This window comes from Cyprinodon tularosa, unplaced genomic scaffold, assembly GCF_016077235.1.
Source record: "Cyprinodon tularosa strain WSP-4 unplaced genomic scaffold, ASM1607723v1 ctg10, whole genome shotgun sequence".
Lineage (NCBI taxonomy): Eukaryota > Metazoa > Chordata > Actinopteri > Cyprinodontiformes > Cyprinodontidae > Cyprinodon > Cyprinodon tularosa.
In genome coordinates, this window is record NW_024037782.1 from 3,359,628 (window position 1) to 3,377,699 (window position 18,072).

At 36.1% G+C, this 18,072-nt stretch overlaps 1 protein-coding gene across 3 annotated transcripts in view; it reads left to right on the top strand.

Annotated features, from left to right (window-relative positions):
* The first annotated feature begins 931 nt into the window (after window positions 1-931).
* LOC119796177 (cadherin-22) overlaps window positions 932-18,072 on the top strand; it is a 226,656-nt gene continuing 209,515 nt past the window's right edge. For all 3 annotated transcript variants that reach the window (XM_038304725.1, XM_038304645.1, XM_038304799.1), the window contains exon 1: window positions 932-1,170. The gene's annotated coding sequence lies outside the window, so the exon portion shown is untranslated. The remainder of the gene's footprint in view (window positions 1,171-18,072) is intronic.

Here is an 18,072-nt window from a genome sequence, read left to right on the forward strand (position 1 = left end):
AAGTGTCCTGCTGATTTGAAAATGCCAAATCATGTTTAAAAATGTTTCTGGTAGGTGCAATGTTTGAATTTCAAAACAAAACCCATTACCTTTGCAACTCGATCACAGGTAAGCAGGATGAAATGACATTGTTTCAAATGTTTATTGGAATGGCACCTGAAAAAAAATGTGGTTGTTATATGGGTTTCAGACGAGAACATTTTTTCCCCCCTCTAAATCCCCGTTCTTCTATTTTCACCTGTCTGTGTTCAGCTTATGGCTACTAGCTTTTAAATCTTTGTTGGTACATCAGCTTCCTAACCTTCCTAACCTCGCTGACTGAGCTTAAGAGACTTTGTGTGATGGTGTGTAATCTGTAGCAGGGCTCCCCTGTCTCTGTCTTAGCCTCTCTTAGCCTCTCCCAGTCCCTTGTCCCCAACAGAATGTCTCAACTCCACAAACACACACATGCACACACACACCCTTTACGTCTAACCAATAAACCTAAGTTTAGATTTCAAATGAACCATTGTTTTTATGTAGTACAGTATTGGAGGTAATATAAATTTAGCTATAATTTATCTTATCAAATAAAAACAATGCTCACTCTTATAAATCAGTAACATCTTTTTAAGATGAACTTTTAACAGGTGATACCCTACTTGATGCAGCCACCCTTTGTTATTGCAATATGCAAGAAAATAATTGTTGGTTATGTTACACAAGATTTACAGTAATTAAAGCAAAATTATCAGAGTTGTTTTGTTGTTTCAGTGGTTTGTCAAACATTGCAATCTTAACAGATTTTTTTTTCAGTTTATTTATTTATTTTTTGGTATTTTTTCATGTGATGCCCCTCTTCTCCCCACCGTTTCCTTCCCTCCCGTCAACATTAAGTGTTGCTTCCTTTCACTGCCACCAGGGGCTTTCCGCGCCGCGTCGTGCAGACAGCAGCAGGTATTTCCCTCTGTTCCCTATCTTACCCTGCGCTTCTAGGAGCGGAGGCTCCAGATGAGCTGCGCGGTGGCAGACAGCGCGCACAGAACTGCCTGTCCCTCTGATTCCCCTGATCTCCCAGGAAGTCGCATAGGGTTGGATGCCTGGGAGGAGCGAGAAGTTAACATCACTCCCGTCCCGCTGCAGAGTGTCACTGCGCCCAGGGTTTGTTCTCCTCTATTCCACCTAACAAAGGTAAGAGTTTTAGGATGCTGGAATTAAACGATAAAGTTCACAGCGCGTTGGTATCTTGGAATATAGGCTTAGTAAAAAAAGAAAACATATATATTTTGGAAAAAAAAGAAAAAGATAATATTCAATTTCTGTGATTTTGCTTATAGTTATAGTGGAGGCATGAAAGCATTTGCATCATGTCCAGTCTTTATTATCTTTATTTAAGGAGCGCCAGCCGCTAACTTGTTGCCACTTGTAACTCATTTAACGTTTGGTTAGTCCTGTCTGTAATGAGCGCTGCGCATAATTTAAGCGATAAATGACCTCTTGTACTAAAACAGGAAATGCAATACGATGACTTATCCTCCCGGTTATGATTTTTTTTTACCCCGTCGAGTTCATTCATAAGCTCTGTAGGTGCGGAAGACCTCTTTTAATCAGCATATTTTCGCAGTTGGATCCAGATGCAAATATTTTTGTTCACCTCATATTTTAGCCTCCATAATAAATAGTCGCTAAAGTGTCATTTGGATTAATCAGCATATGCGCTGCCTTTCTATACAGATCGGATTAAACAAAAAATGAAATAATAAATAGTACTTTCTTGTATATATTTCGAGGGAATTTGTTCAAAAAATGAAGAGAAGCGCCTCCTGCTCTATAAAGCTGGTTTCTAAAGACTGCAGCCACTTGATGCGCCAACAGGATGCGTTTGGGGAAGTTGGATGTTTGCCACTTTACTCTGAGGCCGTGCAGTTAAATAGATCCTAACATAAAAGCACTTGCGTTTCAACAGTAATTAAGTATTTTAATTATTTACCGTCATAGATGAGATATAAATTTTTTGTAACACAACAGTGGCTAAAAATTAATTTTTCTAACCCATTCCCCGTTTTATTCAAATTACCTACCACTCATTTACTCTAGGAGGACTAATGGATATTCACAAATCAGATCACCAGGAGCAGCAGTTATGTCTTTTTTTTCTTGGTTCACAAAAAACTAAGTGTTTTACGTTATTGCTTTTCATTTTGAAAATATTCCTTTGTGTAAGTTGTGTTTCATTTTTTTTATTTTTTTTTTTTAGATGACTGTATGGATTTTTCAGAATAATTTGGCCTTGTTTGTTAAGCTCCTTTAAATATTTGCTAGTGAAAGATTTGAATTCTGATGTTGAGTTGAAAGAAATACAAATCAATGTCTCCTCTCGCTGCATTTTTGAAATGAGATGAAAAGGCAAATCCTTTCCATCTGAGGTTAATATTTGCTCTGTGGGAAGGAAAACATCTTTTTGCATTCTGCAGGAAATATAATCAGTACCCCAAAGCTGCGTGAGTGTGTTTCTGTTCTTACACTGAACTTGCCACTGTGGAATTACAATACGCTATGAGCTTGGATATTACTAAGTGACCTTGGCTGAGGCTAGAAATGCTTAACTTTTCACTCCTTAAGTGTGTCCCCACTGTTGACTATCTCTGGGGATTCACAGACTGTCAGCGAGTAGCCTGGCTCTGTTTATGAGACCTCACAAATGTCTCAGTTTACCACTTGTTCTGAGCTAATTGCTGTGTTTTAAAAGTGAGAAAAATGCATGTTACCTTAGCAGCCAATCAGTGCCTTTAATTTCCCAAAGAGATGCATGTCTGGCATCCGTCAAAGAGAGAGGAAATAAGGATAAAGATGATGCACCTTAATACATCTGGATAACAAATAAACGATGAGGTTACATTATATACATTAAAACAGATTTGCCCTCATATATTCAACATATTTCAAAGGACAGTCAAAAAAATATATTTTTTACATTTTACATCTTTCCTTTGATTCAGGGCTTCATGTTTGTTCTAAGAATGTTTGAATAATTTATGACTGATTGTAAAAGGGCAAGCAAAATGAAGGTTTCCTAAATCCAAAAAGTATAACATTATATTTCAAATGTTGCAATTTTACAGATTCTTTAATTTTTAAGACATTATCACATGCAGAGAAAATTCCTTATACACAGTGAAATACACCTTCAATATATTGCTGAAAAAGAGTCTCTGACTAAGCAACAAACTTCATCATAATCTCAAGCTGTTGACCAATACTATACTATACTATACTATACTATACTATACTATACTATACTATACTATACTATACTATACTATACTATACTATACTATACTATATCCACTCACTGTTGATTTAATATTCAAATATGAAATAATTAATTTATTTAATTTCGAATCATCCTGCTGCCCCCTGATTGAATTTCACCCAGGGTAGTGAGCCGTATTCCCTATAAAAAGTTAATGATTGCAAGCCATATAGCTCTACCATTCCGAAACATTTCAGGCATGCACTGGTAGATTTTAGTCCAGTTTTTTATTTGTAATTTTGTCAACCTAACCATTAAATTGAACCTTTATGAATAATGGCTTTGGAATCTGAGCCTTCCATTTTATAGCTCTTTAAATATTTATCATTCAGTCCTACACTGTCCACTATAATAACCCAAACTACCTTGTGAGGTGTAACGTCATAGCGGTAGTGGGTAGTCCATTGATTCAGCTTCTTTCGTCACATTTAACAGGTTATTATTTTTTAAGTTTTGGAACAGCTTTATTTTTTCTATATTTGTGTGGCCTTACTGCTGAAAATGCTATGTCTGCAAAAAAACAGTAAGACGGTGGTCATGTAACATCCACTTAATGACTCAAGATTGCTAAGCAGAACATTTCATTGTTGCAGGATAATCACTTATATTCACATGACCTGTCAGTGATTTGCTTGTTGGATGATTGCCCACAAAGAAAATGAACATAACTTTGAACTGCTAGCTGATTCTAAAATGACCAGCTTCCCTGAAATAAATAGTCATTCTTTACCCCATCTTTCTGTCCATTTCACACATGAATCTATTTTGCATCCTACCCTCTTCATTTATTCATCTAGTGGACTAACTAGCATGTACATTACAAGGGCCATGTAGCAGTAACCCAGATGGCAGACTGGGCTGATTGTGATTTATGTACCAAAAGCAAACGCATTACTGTGGGTTTCTGGAGTTGGTGCCAATCCAGGCAAGCATTATTTTCACACATTTTTATCACCTCACATAAAGAAATACAACAACAAAATAAAAGCTTACATGCATAAAAAAAGCCTTTGTGAGCACACTGTAAAACATATTTTTTCGCCTTTTGTTGTTTTTTCTTTCCACCTTTCCTTCTTTTCCTTCTCTCCTTGTCATACACATATACACACTCGCATGCAGCCTCCATGAGAAATCGTTTAGATGAAACAGTGCACTGTTTTGAGACATTGATTACCGTTTACCAAGCTGGCGCATAAATGTAGTGTTAAAGGAGAGATGACTTGGACTGATGGGGCAGAGCAGAAGAAAGGAGAGATGAAATGACACAAGCTGGAAAGAAAAAGAGGGGTGATAGATTACAGAGATGTGGCAGTAAAGATGAAATGTGAGGGGGCAGACCAGAGGACTTTTATGGCTAACCACGAGGGGAGCGATTAGGCCAACTAATTGATCTGGATTTGTGGTGAGGCTACCAGTTCATTCTCATGCTTATCATACACTCTCCCTCCCTCTTTATCTTGCACACACCTATAAACACACATTTTCACGGTCACACTCCACAAACCTCACACATGCTGTCATGTTGGCGGTCAGAAATGGTCAGCCCTTATAGTCACTTTATTACCACCTAAGGGCAGAAACTGCATCAACCGTATTAGTGCCAGAGCTCTATGATAGAATCACCAGGAGGGAGGAGGGGGAGAGCTGCGGGGGGTGGACAGGATCCATGGTTGATTTTTCCAGGCCTGTTTGTGCTTATTGCAAGGTGAGGGTTACAGGCAACACTTTGATCAAACAATCATCAGTGGCTTTGTTCAGGAAGATGCAAGTTTATGTATGTTTTTTTCAGGCTTTCGTTTTGGATTAAAAAATTTTTAGATATTCCTTTTATGGTGCTGTTTGAAGACTGCAAAATTTTAATGCAGGAGGAGAGGATGCAAGGATGGACTTTTCAATTAACAAATAGTTAAAGTGTAGTGTGGTGGATTTTTTTTTTTTTTATTGACCACTAGAGTCAACAGTTTGTTAAAGTAACTGTTGCTGCAGCTATTGACATACATGTATTGGTGGATGTTTCTCTCAGACATTTAAAGATATTGAATTATACATATTGTTTGCGAAATAGCTGAAGCTATGGAGGTTTATGTGAACATATTTTTTTAACTCCTACAAATAGTTTTCAGGGGGATGTTATGGGTTATGTTTGGACTTTACAAGGCAATAATTGAACCTGATGTATACTACTTTTTTGTAACATTGGTTGTATTTCTTGATGTATTTATCAATTTTGTATTTTGTATATATTCAGTGCTATGTATAATGCTAGTTTTCCATTGCATATACTCTTTGCAAGTTGCTCCAATATTTCACTTCCAGTCTCATCTGACTGGAACACCCTCATTCACAGCTTTGCTTTGTTTCATACAGGCTTTGTGGTAAACTGAACACTTCATTATTTCTGTAAACAATGCCTCTCATCTTCCTTAAATTCCCTAAAGTCAAGTGTTGATGAGTGTGTAACTAGTAGTTTTCTTGTAAGCAGTTGTTCCCACCTGTGGATCTCTTCAGCTCTCTAAGAGTTAGCATAAGCCTTTTGGTTGTTTCTCAGATCTTCTCCTTGGCAGTAGACAGTATTGTTGTGGCATGTTTGTGTTTGTTTTACTGTGTTTTCCATATTTGGATTATGGATCAAGTGTTCCATGAGACGTTTATTGCTTGCTGTGCTGTTTTAAAATCTAATGCTGCTTTAAACCTCTCCAATCTGGGGTCTTTATAATGCTGCTTGTTTACTGATGTCACACAAACGACTCTAATTACATTGGAAATCAAAAAACATGGCGGACTTCATATTTGTAATCAGATGAGAGGGGTACTTCACATTTTCAGGCTTTTATTTGTTAAGTGTTGTAAACGTTTGCTACCTCTTAGAGATTCTATTATTCTGTATTGATCTATCCCAAAATAGATCCCCAACTTAGTTTCCAGTTTTAGGTTAAAACGTGATACGTTTAAGAAAATAAAAAAGTTAAAAAGTTATGAATTATAATTATTTTTTATAATAATTATAAATTATAATTGCATTTTTTTTGTACATTATTTGTATTTTCTTTGTAAAAAATAAAATTTACTATTCTTTGTTTAATTCACATTTTTCTGAAACAAAAAAAAAACTCTATACATGGTTCACTACCAGGAAATATTCTTTTTTTTCAGTGGATATGGAGTGTCAATTGGATGCCCTAATTGTCTTTTGTGTATTTTTTATTTTTTTTTGTATTTGGAAACAGTCCAAAAGTCTGTCAGAGTACACCCTTCTTATACCCTACAAGTGTGTTTCTGTAAAAGTTCTGAATCTGGAAAGAATAGGAAAGAAGTAAGCAACAAGAGGAGACAAAGAACACAACATACAGGCAGCTGCAGAGTCCATCTGTCCTTTTGACAGAGGAAAATCTGTTATGTGAATATTCTCTGCAGCCATTTCAAGCCAATGGAGCACACTTGTGCATAGATTTCTGGCTAAATGAAATACAGTTTCAACTGCGGATTTGTTCCAAATAGAAAATCATTGAATTTTGAATGAAGTTAAGTGATATAAGTCATAATAACTTGTGAATAGTTAACTGTGAATAGGCTTTAGAAGGTATTTCACAGCAAGTTCTTTTAAAATACTTGTTCTCCTAGAGACAGGATTTATTTTTTTATCTGTGATGATGTGATCGAGGTGTACAGAATCTACATCCATGCTTCCCCTGCCAGTCTATATCTGTGCCTCCTGCAGTGGAGTAAGAAGAGCAACTGCTTTATAAACAGGCAGTTTTTCACCTCTGTGTCACGGTTCACAAAGACTCTTCCTCTAAGTCGGGCATAACCCCAATGGCAGAGTGATGGTGTATTTCTGCATCAGTGTCAGATTTAGAAAAATGAAGGCTGCCAAGGAAGGGAGAGTCATCCATGTTTTGAGTTTGATATATTTTATATGGATTAAGACACATTAATATAGTTAGTGAGTTCATATATAGACTTTCATAAAAGCATGAACACAAAGCCACATGCAAACACCATGGTTTTTAGCTGAGATTAAACTATCCAAAAGATTTGAAGTGATGCAGAAAACAGTGAGCTCTTGTACTGTTTTGTTTGCGCTTTTCAGATTTATACATACAAACCAGTGAGTGCAGGCGCTGGGACCATTTTAATAGTCAAACAGTTTACACTCACTACTAGTGCAATTCATGCTCTGCTCAGCAAGTGGTTGTGATATCAGTATATAGGAGTTTCATTCAGTTTGACGGAAAACGTCAGGGTTTTTTAAGCTTGTGTCTCATTTCTGAGTATTTGCAAGCAGATTAAAGCTCTACTTTTTGACTAAAGATACTCATTGATAAGTGTGTTGAAGACAAAATGTATGATGTGTTGTCACTATGAAAGACTTAGATTAAGGTACAGCCTTAACTGAAAGGAGCTTTGTAGTTTAAATTGCTTGTTAATTAGATAATAAGAATTTTAATTGCAAATGGTTATTTTAAGGAGTTACATGGTTCACTTGGAAGAAGGAATTATTTTCACAAAGAGATATAAAAGTTTTATAACTGGAAACACATCTCGATTTTATGAAGGGGAAATCAGATATTTGCTTACAGTTAGAATTGATACACTTTGTTAAAATTAATATACATTTTTTCTTTTTATGCTGACTAAACAGACCAGACTGGCATAAATATTAGTGGTGATGTCTGTATACATCTATCATAGAGTAAACTGGCAATCTACCAAAGATAATTTTCCTTCTGTGTAGCCTGTGGTCTGGGTTAAGATGAGTTTTGGCTCACTCTAACCCTCAGTAGGAGTTAGCAGTTAAGGCTTTGGATAAATGAGCAAATACTATATGACAGGCTGTGGCAAAACCAAGAGCAGATCTGCATTTCAGCCATGGCTTTTTTTGCTATGATTGGTCCGGGTTAGGTTACCTACGTAATTCATGAGGTGCATTGGTGGATCAGCATAGAACTGCAGTTTATAGAATGCCACCTAAATAATCTCCTTACTTTGGCAGAGCACCTGCACATAATAATCCTTCATTATTTGATGTTGCCATGTCACACAAACCTAAGGATAAGGATAGGTAAGCAAAGTTATCTGGTGTGGAACTATGCATCATTGTTGGTGCAAAATTTGTTAAATTTCTTTTCTTTCTTTATCCTCTGTGTTCAAAACATTGATATTGAGAATTTATATTGTAAATAAAGAGAACCAAACTGACATATATTGTATTATTGTTCATTTTCTGGTGGGGGTCGCCACCAAGGTGTTTATGCTCAGGGCCCGCAAATGGCTAGCAGAACCCCTTATCTTACCTTTTATATAAAAATATGTCATAAGTCTTTTTGCAGCGTCCGTTTCTCCTTGGATGTGCTATTTCTAGCTTTCGGAGTCAGACCCCCATTTCCTTGTGCAGTTGAAGACTCATCAAAGCTCTGGGGTTATCATTCAGCTGCTCTCATTTGAGTACAATGTAGGATGTTGACCTGTGGTTACTTCATTAAATGATAAATATGTTTTATTCATAAATGCAGGAGACAAATCTACATCTCTGTTTTGTGAACAAGCTTCAACAAAAAAGCTGTTTATGTTTTGAGTTTTGGGACATATGTGCTGTGCGCTCAAGCAAACATGAGTTGTATCATCATGAGGTGATAGCCATTTTTTGGTTTAACTAGGTTATTAGTTCTTAGGTTGCTATAACTGCAACGGAGTTAAATAAATCGAAATGTGTTTGAAGTGTCTCTGCTGGAAAGAAGTGAAATTGAAGGAGAAAATTTATATTTTTTTTTTAACAAAAGATTTTTCAAATGAAATACTCCATAAAATACATTAACATAAAAAACCTTGCCAGATCAGTCAATGTCCCTCACTCCACAGAGGACGGAGAGAAGAGCCGCATGTTGTTGCTTGATAGCCCGTGTTAGCCACCCCTGTTCTATTTTATTTGCATTAAATAATGTCTTGAACAGATATGAGAGGCTTATCTCCAAGACCTATTATGGGAGAGTGTTGGCCTGGTTCAATCTCCACACCCTCCACTCGGGGTTCCCGAGCAAGACCCTTAACCCCACACTGCTCCCCGGGCGCCGCACAGTGGCCGCCCACTGCTCCCCAGGGGGATTGGTTAAATGCAGAAATAAATTTCTCGAAAGTGAGACCAATAAAGTCCATCCTCACTGTATGGCAATAAAAAGTCTCTTGATGTCTCTTGATGTCTCTTGATGAAGTGGCAGATGTTCTCCTGATGGATCTTCTTGTACACCTGGATTGAAAGCATTAGTCCACTCCTCAACAGGCCGTGATGGAATGTTTTGTTGGTGAGGGGAACAAGACATAATGTCTAAGATCTGCTCAATTGAATTCAGGCATATGACTTGGCAGGGCATTGCACAGCAGCTATGCCTCCATCATAAAGGGACTGCTGACATAATTCAGGTGTACAGTTTGAGGCTTAGCGTTTTCATGCATCAAAAGGAACCCAGGATCCACAGCCCCAACCCACAATGGTCTGAGGATTTCATTCCATTATCTGCTGGTTAGGGTACCTCTGACTAGCATATGGAGGATTGCAGAGTGTTCCAAAGAAATATGATTCTGCATTGTACATAACTACACTGATAGTGCCAAATAATCTTATCTACTCTAACTATAGAATTTAAGAAGAAGGAATATTTTAAGCTTTGACTTAAAGGTAGTCAGGGCCTCGCAGGCTGAAACTTAACTAACTCATGCTCCTTCTAAAACCTACAAAACTGACCAAAACATTAGCCAGAATGTATTAGAATGTAAAGGTTGTCTGTGGTCACCACCTGCAGAACCACTGCTTTATTGGGGTTGTCTTGCTAATTGCCTCCCATTCCCACCTGTTGTCTGTTCGATTTGCACAACAGCAGGAGAAATTGATTTACATCACTGTGGGTTCTTTACTGGACAAGTTTGACTGAGTTGGAGGCTTGTTGAGTTGCCCCCTTAATTTTTTTGAGTAATCCTAAAAGGCAGTATTTCCTCTTTTTTTCTCCACTTTGAATGCCGATGCCATTAACAAAGCATTCAGTGTCACCTGACATTTTTATTTTTGCTGTCATAAGATATCTAAATAACAAAAAGCAAACAAACACAAAAAAAACAATAAACCAACTGACCTGATATTGCTGTTTAACTTTGCACCTCTATAACCATTATTGTTTAACATAAGGCATTACCCTCTGGGTAAGTCTTTAAGTCTCTCTGTTGCCCTTCTTTCCTTCCTTCCTTCCTTGCTTATTCCGTCAGGATCATGGTGGTGTCGGTGCCTATCTCCAATGGTCTATAGGTGGGGAGGCAGGGTACAGGTCCCCAGTCTGTCGCAGGGCCTCATTGTGACATTTAGAGCATAATTATTGTAGCCCTTAGAGATATTTTACATTGTTTACATATGTATTTTCTACATTTAGCCTCCCACATATACAAAACAAGCATGAGCTTCCATAGCAACTATTTGTGACCACTTGCTCGAAAAATAGTTAAGTAGGGTAGTTCAACCGAGATAGGACATCCATTAAAAAAGATTATACTTGATAAAATCTGACAGTTCTGTCATATCCAAACTGAAAAAGAGCAAGAGGTGTGTGGTAAGTGGGAGTTTTAAGAAATGTGTTTGCAGACTGCATCGATATGATTTCCTTCAGGCAAAGTAATAACACTTATTACAGCCCTTTTAGGGACTCCTTCTGAGGGAAACCAAGTTGTTTTCCAAGTCTGATATGTTATGTACCTCACAGTTGACAGATGGAGATGGGATTTCTAAATAATTGTGTTTCATGATAGTCAACTAATGGAGCTAGAGACAGTTTTTTCGCCTTTAGGAAAATTATGCCACTTTAAAATATATGTTGCTGAAATCACTCGTTTGAATTTTTACTGGAATATTATTCTTTGAAAACTAAAAGCTTTAGGTATAAGTTCATTAGTTGGTTTTAGAAAATGCTTTCTGAAGCTGTTTTCTTGTACGATCATCAACAACCTTTCATAAACAGACTCCAAAAAGGATGTACTTTTAAAGTTTTATGGGTTACCTAAATAATGTATTACAGACTCTTGGGAGACTATCTATGCTTTAACTTAGCTTTTTAATAGTATTAGCATTTAAAACAGCCTTACACTCTTGCCTGAACAAAATACAAGCACTAGCAAGCAAACATGTAAGATCCACATGCATAGGCAGACATATATACAGTCATGTAAGCTGTGTTAATAGATATAAAAACATTTTAAAATTTCACTTTGAGGGGGGACTGTTTAGTTTGTAGAGTAAAACATTCATTGGTCAAAAGATCCTGATGAAATCTGTTAAAGAAAATGATTTGTTATTATGACTCCTTGTAAGATGCTTACTGTGCTCCAGGGTCACAAAGCATTGCTGCTCTGGGATGATTATCATCAATAGTTCATCAATTAAGCTGTCAACTTGAGGACTTAAGTCCCCAGCTCCATATCCAAGATAGATAGCCACTAATACAAAGTTCTGACTCATTTTCTTCATTTCAAATAGAAAAAAGCAAAAGAACTGCAATAAGTCCTAATGTAACACAATTCAATAATAGCCCAATAGATGGAATAAAATGCGTTATTATCAAGAAGTGAAAGGACATCTCTCAATAGCAATGGATTTCTTGGAATCAGACCATGTGTTACTTCTGTAAAACTCACATTTTGCCATTTTACTGCCTTGTAAGTAATTTAGCCAGGAGTCTACTGTATGATTTGTAAGTTAGCTGAATAACAGTATTGTTAAACATGTAGATTAAACATAGTATATAGAAAAGAATATTGATATGTTTGTGTATTTTCCTTTCAGGGCAATCTTAATTAAATTTTCTGAAACAGCCTATCAGCCATTTTAAGATAAAAATTATTACTTATTAAATTGGAATTTTGGAAATATTTTTTAATGGTTCTTTGATATAAAAGCAACAGTGAGCTTACTTATCTGCTTTCTCTCTCTTGTCTCTTCCTTATTTTTTGACAAGCCTGGTAGCCTTCTCCTGAGCTCTTAATCTTTCCCAATTTCATCTTTGACATTTCTCAGAATTCTTACCTAATTCTCTCTTTTTTCTGACTATCAGTATCGGTGATGCAAAATGTCTGAGCTGAGCTGTGGGAGTTGAAGCTTTTGAAATAGATGAAATATATTGTGAAGCTCTGTTCAGTTATTCTTCCAGTGAGTGTTATTCTCCTTGTTTATGAGGGTATAGATTCATATTTTATTTTAATCTTGTAGCCTAATTTATGTTTGGCTCTGCTGAACTTTAACTCTATTAAAACTCAATTGATGCAGAAATATTCACTGTTTTTAGCTCCCTTGTTTCTTTTTTTTTCTGTATTCCATTGGGAATTGTTAACCCTTTGTGTGTTTGATGACCACTGGTACATTAAATAACGGTGCAATATTAAGATTCTTTAGCTGCCAACTTTGAACTAATGCTTCACTGCTGAATGTCTTTTCTATTACTCCTTTAATGGCTGGAAACCATTTAGAAAAAAAAAACAGTTTTATCATTTTAATTTCTTCTAAAGCACCAGAGATAACAGAATGCCCACTCACCCTTATTGAGAATTGTAAAATGTCAAATTTGTATAAATCAACAGTGATAAATCTTAACTAATAATTTAAGCTATTACAGCAATTTCAAAGAAGATATTGAGAACATCACAAGTAAAAACTATGTATAATGCATAAAAAAGCAGGTCTCAGAACTGGATCTCAATTAGTTGATCACTTTTCTGTCATTTAGGTATAGTCCACACGAAGACAAATACAAAATACTTTCATAAACGGCTTAGAAAAAAGTTGGGGCCTAACCAGCATATGGAGCACTACTGAATATGCTGTAGTACACATGCCGGGCCCTTTGTGTTGTGACACTGCCGCAGAATCACGCCCAAACTACTAAGAAAAACTCTGGACATGTGTAGAAGGCTTATATGAATCAAACCCAGCAACGTGGTGATAAAGAGGCACATGCATTACAGAGGTAGGCTGCCATAACAAAATATTAGACAGCTAAGTAGAGAAATTGCTTCACTTTTAAACATAATTCATCCAACTTAAGGAGACCAATATTTCCAATGCTATTATTGAAAAATATGATCTTCTCACTGATTTTTATTTCAAGCATGTTATCATTCAAATGCAGCCTCAGGGTTTAAAGTTTGAAATGCAATCATAGGTTATGTTAAGCTTGTTGATGATTTCCTTAACACATAAGCGCATTGATATTTTATGATTATGGCATGCCTTATCAGCCATTAAGGCAAACCTCAAATGGCATTTCAATGTTATAAAAGCTTGGAATAACAGTTTTATTTATGAATAGACCTTTTGTCCTTTATACATTATGTTAAAAGACACTGCAAATGCTAAATGAGGTGAAATGTCAGTTATGAGATGTTAAGTGCAATACACAGTTCATGTGTTTTCTTTTTTGAATACAGAAATCTGGACCCCATACCGACATGATGTGGGCGCATGACTCTAAAAACACAAGTCATAACTATACCGGCTGAATGTAGTTTATTCAGTGAAAGGGTTTCTGGTTTTTGCCTTTTGTTGACACATTGGTGAATTTGCCTAGCTTGCATTATCTGTCACAGAAAAATTTATGGTATGAAGATGTCATGTCTGTTTTTATGTTGCACAGCTGCCTGCACACATATCAGTAATCCGGGCATGCACAGGGATTTGTACTGATAATACACATCTTTGCAAAGATTAAACTACTATCCGTGCATGTGGGACGGATGTCATGGATGCATGTAGCCGTGCATGCTAGACTTACTACACTTCTAGGCCTCTGTCTGCCTTTTCTTCTTAGCAGCATAATGGGCTTTGTAAGATAATACCCAAGAGACTACAATACTTCTGAGCTAGGGGATTGGGAAGCCGTCCCAGTTCGCAGCCCTGCCTTGGATCACAGCATGAGCTATGATTGGAAAATCAGTGAAACCTGAATTTACCTAAAATGATATTAACCGATGACATATTTGTCTTTTCATTACCCATACATGTCCTTTCATTTCAGTATCTTTGTTTACAGTATAATAAGCATTTTACTCTATCCTTGTTGTAATTTGCTGCTACCAATGACAGATTCATAACTTATCCTCTACAAAGCTGTTTTTGAGTTTTACTTTTAGTTTTTCTCCACCCTCCACTGTTGTCAAAGTATAGCATAAGTATTTGTTAAACAGTTTAATGTGGCAAACTGAAAAGGTGAGTTTAATTTTGTTTACTGTTTGAAGCTTAATTAGAACAATGCTTTTCCAGTGAAATTAGTTACCATATATTCCATACATACGCAAAAATATTGCTTGTAGTTTAGAAAACAGTATTCCATATACATGTGCTGTTTCAATCCACCAACAAGAGACCTTTACTACAGAATACAGGCATGAGCGGTTGTATTTTATGGTTGTTGTTCTTTTTACAATTATTTCTGAAAAGTTAAATGTATATATATTTTATAACTGGCTAAGCACCAATACAAGTTCTTTTCACTATTTTACTACTCATAACAAGAAATAAGAGTTTTTATTTGAAAATAGCACTTTATATTGCACAAGTATTCAATATTATCTTGCCTTCTAATGACAGAAAAACTTCATAAGGAATAGGCTTGTTTTTTCTAGGTTTTGAATAGTGCAACAGTGGCATGAAACTGAGGAAAAAAGCATTGCTCATGTCAGAATTTATCATTTTTTCTGTGCCACTTCCTGTTTTATTCTTGAATATGCAAATATAATGTTGCATATCTGAACAACACAAACAAAAAAACAAAAATTCATTGTGTCTACTCCTGGCACTGGCAGGCCAATTGACAAAGATAATTTAGCATGAAACCAAAACCAGGGTTTATTTAGAAACAAAAAGAGGAAAGGCTTTCAAGTCATCTGGATAGAAATACAAACCAGAGCAAATGAAAACTGCACTTATACAAATAATTCCTCCTATGCAGAAAAAGGAAACCATAAATCCTTTGAAAACAAATGACAATTTTAATAGGCATCAGAGTAAAGAAATATTAACTTGTGTTCAGTTCTAGTCCCTGGCCTCAACAAGATTTCCTTATATCAATTTAGTTAGAATTTAAAGATACTTTATTAATCCCAACTCAAACTATTGTACAAAATGCAAAGGTTAAATAAAAGTGCTGAGATTTAGGCTGTTTCCAAGATTTAACAGAGGACAAACACAATGTAACAAATGGCTTCAAGAGGCATTACAGAGTTTTTTTTTAATGATACTGCCACCTGTGGCTAAAAAAAAACAGAACTGCAGCATTGTTCTGCACATTCTCTTATATCCCTTTCCTAATGGCCGAAAACCTGTTTAAACCCGGGACATTTGGCTTTTAGTGGCAGTGGGAACAGCTAAGTGACAAGTGTCTACGTAATCTGGTCAAACGACTTTGCAAGCGACCCGTGTTAAAATCGCCTCAGCTGCGATCGGCATACAAGACCCGAGTCGACCCGCTAAATTACGTGACACCATTGACCGCAACTTATGGATGTCAATAATCGCGCCAGTAGCTTCTGATTTAACAAACCAAAACAACTCTGTTTACTTTTGATAAACATGGTGCAGCGCTGCAAAGAGGGATTCGGATGGATAAATTAGCAAAATAATAAAGAACACTGACTACACTCTGGTCCATGTTTCTCTCCATTATTTACTTCCCTGATTTCCGTCGCACAGTCAGCATCTTCAATGCTCACTCACCCAGCATGATACCTTCATCAGACACGCAGTGGTGGGGGATATTGGCCACGGATCTTGCTAGCAGGGGGAGGGACTTGCTTTTTTTTCTTGTTTTTTACTTTTTTACCTTAGTTGGAGTTGCCATTATTGTCTGAGCTGGCTTGATGCCGATTGCTTCTGAGTATCCAGAAAATCCCTCTTAAATATAACTCTTCGATTGCTTGCTTGGGGAGACCCAGAAAAGTAAGCTGCAGGCTCATAGAAACCTTGGCTTTGAACTACTGAGGTGACAGTCTGCTCATATAAACAATGTTTTAGTCCTAAATAAATAGGCAAAATTAAAATATATTTTTTATTAAAAACTTTAATAATTTCTCTTTAACAAAAATTGTTAGAAGTCACTTCAAAACAAACATTCATTAAAGGAACAAATGTAAGAACTGTTCCAAGTTTCTCAGAATTGTGGAGTGCAATGGATTCAGTATGAGTCTCCAAAATTCATCCTCAGTTTTAAAGACCAAGACACAGAGAGGAAAAACTCCAGAGAAAACAGGAAACAAAGATGAGGTTTTTATTAACCAAAAGACAGCAGTGAAGTTAAAATAAGGGATTCTGTCAAACTTAGAAATAAATTCTTTTCCTGTCCAGCTGGTGTTCGGGAATGCTGATGGCTTATGGGTTTTTTAGAATTCAGTGTTTTGAAAAACCAATAGAACCGCTATAAAGATAACATGATTGTTTTGAGCTTAAAAAAGTTTGGCTCTTAGCACTTAAACAATTAATGTTTTGAAACAAAATGGCAATGACTTGTATCTTGAATAAATATTTTTGACTTAAATACTAGATATTTTTCTGTAAAAAATACTAACTTTAAATTTTGTTGTTAATTGCACTTATTCAGTTTGACTTTTTTTTTAGTGGATTTCATTTTGTTATTGATCATTTTATTTATAACCAGATGTATATCAAAATGAACAGTGAGATTAAATACATAAATTAATGAATGGATAAATAATTAAATAAATGAATAACTTTAAAGACTTAGGCTTATGGTCATAATAGGAGCATCAATTATAGCTCTAGCAGTAAAGTGTATCAGCTCTCTTGGTAATTGCTTTGGTGTGGGAGACACTGTGTTGTGGAATAGATTGAAATGGATAGCATAATTCACTTTCTGAGGAATGCACTGTTTATCAGAGATCTATCAATTGAGATGGGGGTATTGCACTGTAACTTCACAGTACCTGGACTTATTTATTGCTACGGCTTCATGCATCTGGAAGGTCTGTAATGGAACTGATAAACAGAGCAATTATGCTCAGAGCTGTTTTAGCTTGTATTGATAGGACATTTGCCAGTAAAACATACAGTCTTGCCCACATTTTAAATGACAGGCTGTAGTTCACGGGATTCCACTTCCCATGCCAGGTTGCTTATGCAACTAATTAGGATTCTGAGAAAGAAAAAAAGGTGTGATTTCAAACCTCCAGTTACCCAGTCAGAATTTTTTCCTTTGTACTTTTACTTAAAAAAAAAAAAATACACTGTATTAGTTTATTTTTAAATAATTAATTGATCCTATCATACGTATACTGATTACCATCCACACCTATTGATGACAGTAGTGAATAACACATCCACATCAATGGGTAGGGAGGTTGATCAATAAGTCCCACAAATTTACCATGTCAGTCAGTCAGTCAGTCAGTTAGTCAGAAATGTCTTAATTTCTTTTCATATTTTAAAGGGTTGATCACATCTCTTTTTAGCTTAAGCATACCAAAGATTTTATACTGTTATTAAAAAGTAACTAATGGTGGTATACTAACAGCAGAACCCCAAATTTTAACTAACTTTTAACTTCCTATCAGACCTTACTTAACTTTAACTTGAAGCAAAAACTTATATTTTACTACTTTGAATTGTTAATAAAATAATCAATTGCATTCTTGTCATACAGAATCATTAAAGAATACTGATGGGGGCATTTGGATTTCTATGGCATTTCGTGCCACTGACCCGAACATGCAGTGAGCCTGATGTACAGCTTTTAAACTCACAC